Here is a 9,317-nt window from a genome sequence, read left to right on the forward strand (position 1 = left end):
TTAAAAGTGATTGTTTCGTCTCCCACATCAAGGGTGAGGTCTCCATGTTTCACATCAATCACCGCTCCCGCGGTGTGTAAGAAAGGTCTTCCTAAAATGATAGGAATGTTAGAGTCTTCCTTCAAATCAACAATAACAAAGTCCACCGGGATGAAGAACTTGCCAATTCTTACCGGCACATCTTCCCATACCCCTAAAGGTGTCTTCGTAGATCGATCCGCCATTTGAAGTGTGATATTAGTGCACTTGAGTTCTCACATTCTTAGCCTCTTGCTTACCGAATATGGCATGACACTCACACTTGCCCCAAGGTCACATAGAGCTTTGTTGATTGTGGTGTCGCTAATGGTACATGGAATAGAGAAGCTTCCCGGATCCTTTAGTTTTGGAGGTGAACTTCCTTGTAGGATGGCACTACTCACTTTAGTGAAAGCAATAGTCTCAAGCTTTCGGATGGATTTCTTCTTTGTAAGAATATCTTTCATATACTTAGCATAGGCCGGAACATGGTTGATTAATTCCGTAAATGGAATTGAGACTTCCAAGTTTTTCACAATCTCCATGAATTTTCCAAGTTGGTCATCAAACTTAGGCTTAGCTTGACGACTTGGAAAAGGAAGTCTAATCACAATAGGCTCCTTCTCTTTGGCCTTTTCTTCATCCTTTTTTGAAGCTTCTTGAATGGTGGGTTTTTCTTCTTTAGAGTTTTCAACAACTCTTTCCTTGTCACTAGCATTCACCACATCTTCATCAACGGGCCTCTTCGGCCCTTCATACCTTGTACCACTCCTCAAATGGATGGCACTCACCGATTCTTGTCTTGGGGGATTACCTTGAGGTGGTAATTGCCCCTTTTGTCTTTGTGAACTTGAAGATGCCAATTGAGACATTTGGGTCTCCAACATCTTTGTGTGAGCTAGTATGTTGTTAATGGTGATGTCTTTTGCTTGGCTATCCTTTTGCATTTGAGTGAAAAATTCGTGTTGGTTCTTTTGCATTTGGAGGACCGCTTTTTGAACATCAAAACCTAGGTCATTTGTTTGATTGTATGGAGTTTGGTTTTGATAACTTTGGTTTTGATTGTAAAAGGGTCTTTGAGCTTGGTTTCTCACTGGAGGTGGGGTGTATGTTGTTTGAGGATTTTGAACATTTTGGCTTTTGTATGAGAGGTTGGGATGGAATTTGGTGTTTTCATTGTAATAGTTGGAATAAGGGGTACCACTCTTGTGCTTGAAAAGCATTCACTTGTTCCCCTACATTCACTTTGGTCATGTCCCAAAGTTCCACAACTCTCACATACTCCACTTGGAATTGATGAAGATGCCACCATGGAATTAACATGTTGCTTAGGTGATTTGGAGGCTTTTTCAAGCTTAGCCATAGCCTTCTCAAACGTCAAATTAATGGTATCAATATGAGCACTAAGTTGAGCACCCAATTGAGTAATAGAGTCCACTTCATGCTTTCCTCCTCTAGTAGCCTTATGAGGTCTACTATATTGTGAGTTATGGACCGCCATTTCCTCAATGTTGTTCCATGTTTGATTATCATCAACTTTGGTAAACATACCATTTGATCCCATGCTGAGAATGTTTCGGGAGTCTTCATAAAGACCATTCCAAAATTGTTGTACCAAGAACCACTGACTAAGTCCGTGATGAGCACATCAGCGGCAAGTTCCTTTCAATCTTTCCCAATCTTCATACAAATATTCCTCATCCCTTTGTTTGAACCCAGTGATTTGGGCTCTTAGCATGCTAGTCTTTTCCGGAGGATAGAATTTTTTGTAGAAAGCAAGTGCCAATTTCTTCCAAGAGTCGATACCAAGAGTAGCCTTATCAAGGCTCTTTAACCATTATTTTGTGGTACCAATCAAAGAAAAAGGAAATAAGACCCATCGAATTTGGTCTTGAGTAACTCTGGTTTGAGAAATCGCATCACAATAGTCACAAAAAGTCTCCATATGAGAATGAGGGTCTTCACTAGGCATCCCCCAAAATTGGATTCTTTCGACTAATTGGATAAATGCGGATTTTGCAATGAAATTACCGGTCAAATGTTGTGGTGTGGGAGTACCATTTGGTAGGTTCTCCTTAGTTGGTATGGAATGTGATGAAAATTTAGGCATTGTGGGTTGATTTTGTGGTTGATTTTGTGTTGGGTTATCCTCTCCTTCTCTTGCAAAAGGGTTGATGAACTCAATGTTATTTGGTTGAATGTTCACAATCTCACCAATATCTCTTAAAGTATTTCTAGCAAGTCTTCTATTGTTGGTCAAAGTTCTTTCAATTTTACGATCAATGGGTAACAAGTTACCTTGTGATCTCCTAGACATGCAAAATATCAAACAACTTGAAAACAATCGAACAAACCTTGAGGAGTTTGACTTCCCCAAGGTAAAGAAAGACACAACTAAAAAGCAATCAAAGAAAATCAAATCAAGTTAACACCGTCCCCGACAACGGCGCCATTTTTGGTCGGACTTATCGTTTTCAGTTACTTGTCGTTAAGAGTTACCTAAACCAAAACAATTTTTATAACTTCACAAACTACTCTACTTTTAGTAAAGAGGTAAGTAAAGGTCGGATCCCAAGGGACGGGTATTTATGTAGGATTTTCGATTGCAAATGGTCGTGTCTAAGGTGTCACAATTTGGGTTGAGGTAGGAGATCAACTAAACTAAATAACAATGCAAACAAAATAATGAAAGCAAGCAAGATGATTAAAATGAGATGTAAACAATTGATTAAAAGCACTAGGGTGTCATGGGTTCATAGGGGATTCATGGGATTTGATCATACAAACATGTTTTCTACTAGATGCAAGCAATTATTGTTGTGATGGGATCGAGTTAGTGTATATCTTACAATCCCTAGGAAGGTTTGGGTCCCGGAACCGAATCGATTAGATTGTACAACACCTACAAGTCGACTTAATCCTCCCTATCCAACTATATGCATGGTCTAATGAGACTCGAGTTGGTTTATGTCTTACAAGTCTCATTGAAAAGATAAGTGATGGGTAAAAAATGCAAGGATTCATAGGCTCACATTTTATCAAACATAACATGTGCATAAGTTGAAATCACAACAAGCAAGCAAATTAATTATGAAAACATATTAGATTAAGCATGAATCAATCCCCATGTTGGTTTCCCCTAATTCCCCATTAACCCTAGTTAAGGTGACTACTCACTCATTATCAAGTTTAACATGCTAACAAGGTTGTCAATCATACTAGCAAGACAAAACATGATGAACAAATGAAGATGATTAACCATAATTAAAAAGGATTAAGAGAGAATTATACCTAAAGATGATTCCAAATAAAGCAAAGAATAATAGAAGTACTTGATGATTGATGGAAGGTTGTCAATCCTCCAAATAAACCCCAAATAATCTTCAATTACCCAAAATAAATAATGAACAATAGAGAAATTAAGTAAAGATTAAGAAATGAGATTTGTATTAATGCTAAATTAAGAGTTGATTACAAGATTAATATGAGATTAAGAATGCATAAGAAGAACATGATAATCTAATTAGTACAATCGGGTATTTATACTAAGGATTATGTATATAAATTAGGGTTACTAAGGGCTTAATGACTATTAAGACCCTTAAGAAAAGTTGAGGAAGTGCTGCTCTCGAAGGACATGCGCATATCCGTTTTGGTAGTCTTCATGGAGTACGCTCGTCCCGAGCGGCTAGGCAGTAGAGACGGTTGGCACTGGAGCAGAATCCGAGTGGATTGTGGGTCGGGACGCTCGGATAATTGGGCCTCAAGACGAGCGTCTTCGCATCGGGACGCTCGGACTGTAGCAGGGCGACGCTCGTCCTGGGCACTGCGCCGCTCGGATTCCTTCACAGTCACTTCTCTTCTTTTCTTTCTTCAACAATCCTCAAGGATCTTGTTGAAGATGCAAGGATCATTTCACCATTGCCCAATTATCTACATAGGCCTTCTAGCATTGTCTTCCCTTTGATGCTTGGTCATTGAATTCGATCAATTTAGCTCCATTTTGCCATGAAAATGCAAGGTTTGCACTCCTTTCCTACCAAGGGATCAAAACTTCAAAGAATATGCAAAACGAGAAACTAAAGATAGTAAATGACCCAATTATGCACTATAAAGCATAGGAACGAGGCTAATTTGGGGACTAAATATGCTCAAATATGAGTCATACCAGGAAGTCCTTGGATGGACCCTATTTGAGGTGCTTAAGCATATAGGAGGCACAGGCAGTAATGTGTGATATCCATAGTGGTGATTGTGGAAATCACACAAGGGGTAGGAGCATGTCCAACAAGACACTAAGGCAGGGTTACTTCTGGCCTACCATGAGGAAGGACGCCATAGATTACGTCAAGAAATGCGAATAATGCCAAAGGCACGCTCCTGTCAGCCACCAGCCAGCAGAACATATGCATCCGATCATCTCGCCTTGGCCTTTTATGAAATGGGGAATGGACATTGTGGGACCATTACCCCGCGCTTCTGGAAACAGGGCGTACATGCTGGCAATGACGGATTACTTCTCTAAATGGATAGAGGCAAAAGCTTTCCCTCAGATCCAGGAGAAGCATGTAATATCTTTCATCAAGAGGAACATAGTCAGCAGATATGGCATCCCTTCAAAAATCATATGTGACAACGGGTCACAATTCATATCCAACAGAACGCAAGACTACTGCGCCAGGTGGAACATCAAGGTGCTTAAGTCCATTCCTAGGAATCCGCAGTCCAACGGTCAGGCAGAATCCAATAACAAGATAGTCATGAAGAACCTAAAAAGAAGGCTGGAGGAGATAGGAGCGAGGAAACTGGGCAGATGAGCTCCCCTCCGTGTTGTGGTATGATAGAACTACCCCCAAAGTGGCAACAGGTCAAACACCATTCAGTCTGGTATATGGGGCCGAGGCAGTTATTCCCTCTGAGGTGCAAGTACCGACGTATCGATATGCCAATGCCACCGAAGAGAGGAACCAGGTAGAAATGGCCAGCAGCCTGGATACCATTGATGAGCCAAGGACCAGCGCCCAAATCAGGATGACAGCCTACAAGCAGACAACTGCCAGGAGTTACAACAAAAACGTAAGGCTGAGAACGCTACAGGTAGGGGACCTGGTACTCGGGAAGGTATTCCCAAACACCAAGAATCAGAGTGCAGGCAAATTCGCTTACAACTGGGAAGGTCCCTACCGCATAGAAGGCATCATCGGTAATGGGGCATACAAGTTGGAGACTATGGATGGGGAAGCTGTCCCTAGATCCTGGAACATCCTTCACCTTAAAAAGTATTATGTCTGAGGTTCCAGGTGCAGGACCCAGAAGTTCCACCTCCAACAGGTACATCCCAGGACCCTTGAATCCTAGCATTCAGTACTCCAGAAACTTTAGAACATGAACTAACTTGCTAAAAGTGTCTTTGATTAAGCAGCTATCGCTTGAAGGGGAACAACCCCAAAACCCACTTGCTAGAGCCACATCTCACTCTCTCATAAGGTACATACGCAACGAACTAATCATTTTGTTTCGTACCGCCTGACTGTACCACCTGCATTGGTCTAACAGTAACATCTCTTTTGACAGCAAGAACAACTAAGTCACCAGGCAAGGTCTTTTGTTCAGTACGCACGTGCTAAGTCTCCTGAATTCAGCAGGTACTACTAAGAAAATGACAACTTACAACGTATCTTTCAAATCCTTTGAGTCAAAACCCTTTTTCTAATTTTCCATTGGTGTCAACTTCACAGGTGTCACAAGGAGCAAAATGTGGAAGCAGCGTACTTAGTATTTCAAAAGGCCAAAATGAAACTCTATTTCTTTTAAGTTCTTGTAAAACTCTGGGGGAACACACTTTGTGCTCCCTAAACTATTTTGGATTTATGAAATTGCTTCCATTTTAGGTTTAGCATTGTTTTTGGATTGAATTTGGATATGGTAAGTTGAATATTAAGGCAATGTCCTAGTAGGCTAACTGATGAACATGAACTAGCAAATTGTTCCTCCTGCAGGAAGTACCCAATGTGCGCGTGGTCGAAACAGAGGGATTCGAGCATCCTGATGGACAGAAAGCTCCCTGAACCAGCATAGACACCTCAACAAGTACGAAGCTGGCACACAAACAGAAAGAACAAAAAAATTGCTAGCAAAATAACAGAAGGAACAAAACGGAATTTTCATAAACACCCCTCAATAGGGGGAACTTGAAAAGTAAGTATTTTTGCCCCTCCTACGAGGCAAAAACAAAAGAGTACTAAAGGGTGCCCAAAACTACCAGGCACCAAGAGTTGGATTACAATGGGCCACCACACATGGTGCCCAACAAAACATCAAGATAAAAAAATTAAAATTTAAATGCCTAAACTAGGCAGCAGCAGCAGAATCCGGGGCGGCACCAGCAGGAACATCTACAGGGGTATTGGGCTCCATAATAGCCTCTCCCCCAGATGGACCTTCCCCTCCCTGGGCAAAAAAGGCATCCTCCCTGATCTCCCCGACCGACGCGACAGGTGGTTGTTCAGTCCTAGCACTGGTCTCTCCTTCATCACCACCCAAGAAGTCGTTGATGAGGCTGAAGTCCGGCTTGATTGGATATGCAGCATTAAATAGCCGTTCCTCCTCAACAAGGTCCCAGTTAGAATCTTCACCCGCCTCAAACTCCTTGATGCATTTGATCTTTGTTTCCCAGGCGGAAACCAATGTAGAGACCAAGAGCAGATGCTTCAACAGCTCCACCTCCTTGTGAGCCTCTTCTATACGCCTCTCTGCCGCCCTCCTCTCAGCATCCAGCTGCTTCTGGGCAGCCGCCTTCTCCTAAGCCAACTTATTTTGGGTCGCCACCTTCTCACTCCTAGCCAGCGCCAGATCTGCCTCCACCTTCCCCAGGTTGACGTTGAGGTTGTTCACCCCCCTCATCAAGCTGGCAACCTCCATGCACAGGAACAAGCCGTCCTGCAAGACCTGTAAGAAGAACAGTCAGCAGCACGAACAAAATAGACCAATGAAGCATAAAGGGAATTAAAAAAGTACTTGCAGGGCACGTCCAGGAGCTTCATCTAGTACTATAGGAAGAGAGGTATTTCCCAGGGAATGGGCAGCAGCAGGGAGCAGGAGTTGTTACATTCGAGGCCAGAGGGGCACCCCACTGGAGCCATACCCCTTGGGAAGGCGGATTACGGTGGAGGTATCGGGGAGAGGAGGCCGAGGAGCCACTGCAGCCAAAGGAGCAATCTCAATAAGGTCAGGCGTGTTAACCGGCTCCTTTTCAGCAGGGAGCGATGGCCTCTTCTTGGGAGAAGGACCGGAGGAGGCAGAAGCAACTTGCTTCCTCTTTCTATCCAGCAGGGTATTTGATAATCATATTCTTCTTCTTCTTCTTCTTGAGGCGAAACTATTTGATAGTTAGTGTACATGTGTGATAGGGTAAGTGATAATCATATTATTATGTCGACGTTGGCCCTTTTTCGGGGGATGTTATTTTGTGAGACAAAGAGACGAGATTGCCCTTTTAAGTCGAGTTCTCGGGGAATGTTATTTGTGAGATAAAGTTGTGGATTTAGTATTGCCAAGATTGGTTTTCGCGGTCATGAGAGTAAGAGTGTGGCATATAATGTTTGAGGATTCGATCATATTGTTGAGGTACTTGATCATTGGTGTATATAGTAACCGTTTGATTTAAGTATGCATGCATGACGTGTGAAAGTAGTTGGTGAAATTCTGTCCTATGAGCGGTAGTATAGATGTTGTTTGTGAAGTTGCCACCCAATCGTCAAGTGAAACATCGTGATCTAGTTGTAGTGCCTAATAGAGTGATGAAATAGGAATGCTTGGGAATGAGTTAGAGAATGAAAACATTCTGCCCAGGTGGCACTCGACCGAGTGCACCATGCACTCGACCGAGTGGCCGCCTACTCGGCCGAGTGGTCTCCTATACTCGACCGAGTGGTCTGCTCTGACCCTTGTTTTGTCGATACTCGACCTAGTGTAGGGTGTATACCCTTATTTTCGTGATTTATATTGGTTTATTTGTATCGGATAAATATTTTGACCCCATATGAATGAGATCTTGTGATTTGTTTACGTTTGATAATGTTGAGTGGCATGTTGCAATTAAATGGAAATAATGATTTAACATGAGTAATTGAATGACAAATGAGGTGATAATTATTTTGGTAAGATTTTATCGACTAAAGATTTGCGAGTCAATGCGGCTATTTCAATTAAAATACGATATTAAGGACTTAAGTAGATTAGTAGTAAGAACATAACGAGAATGAAAGTAAACAAATAATACGAAAGCAAAGCAAGCGAAAAGGAACGAAAGGCAAATGACAAAAGCAAAATGGTGACGCAGAAAACCCAGAATGTGGGAAAAACCGCGGGGGAATGGTATCCCACCAATGATCCACTAGCAGTAATAGTTTTCAAGGGTAAACCTAGCTATACCAATTAGGAAGAACAACTGTAATCTCCAAACGACTAAGTACAAATGATATGCACGATGTATATGTTTCTAAGTGTGTGGAATATTATTTGTTGCAGATGATGAATGTTGTTTCTTTGAGTGGGATGAGTGAGAAATCCGATATATCCTTGAATCTCCTATTTGTTGCTCTTTTATAATCTTCCTTGAATTGTCGCACATGTCCCTATGTTTTCTCAACCACACGCTCCACTTTCTATGAAATAGGAAGTGGTTACTGACTTTGTCAAAGCTCCTGCTGGTAACTGCAATTTTCCTGCTGACTGTTTCAATGTTCCTGTTGATTGCTTGTTATTGGGTTCATCTGTGGCCTCCGCTTTATTTGAATGTCCAGGTTCATCCCCTCTTGTTCTTTCTGGTGTCTAGCAGTCTGCTGCCTTGTCATTGATCCGTGTGCTTCTGTTTTACCCAATAGCGAGTTGTCATGTCATGATGAAAATGAGAGGGTATTTTTACCCATACAATTACCCCCAAGCAACTACCAGGTTTTGTTCTCGCTCGATTGATGCTGGGAGTTGCTTTCCTCTTGGATGTTGCATGTAGTGGTGATGTCGTAGTGTGACGTCAGCCCACTTGCACCCTTATCCAATGAGACTGACCGTTATAGGTCTAATCAATCATTTCCCCTCAATAACTCACCACTTCCCCACGTTTCCTTTCCCTCGATTTCTCCCCAACCTAACTTCCTTCCTTAACTCTCTTCTGCTAACCTCCTCTGTTAACTCTTTGTCTTAACTCCTTCTTTTTTGTTATAAATATACCCCTCCCCTCCCACTTCCCTTATTTCCGTCTTCTATTAACCTCTTTCCTAAAAACCTATTACCCTCCC

At 42.2% G+C, this 9,317-nt stretch overlaps 1 non-coding gene across 1 annotated transcript; it reads left to right on the forward strand.

Annotated features, from left to right (window-relative positions):
• The first annotated feature begins 1,649 nt into the window (after positions 1-1,649).
• On the forward strand, positions 1,650-1,756 carry LOC141635826 (small nucleolar RNA R71). The gene has a single exon (XR_012540484.1). It is a non-coding gene; the product is annotated as a small nucleolar RNA R71 (small nucleolar RNA).
• Positions 1,757-9,317: the final 7,561 nt, after the last annotated feature.

Source organism: Silene latifolia, chromosome Y (genome assembly GCF_048544455.1).
Source record: "Silene latifolia isolate original U9 population chromosome Y, ASM4854445v1, whole genome shotgun sequence".
NCBI lineage: Eukaryota > Viridiplantae > Streptophyta > Magnoliopsida > Caryophyllales > Caryophyllaceae > Silene > Silene latifolia.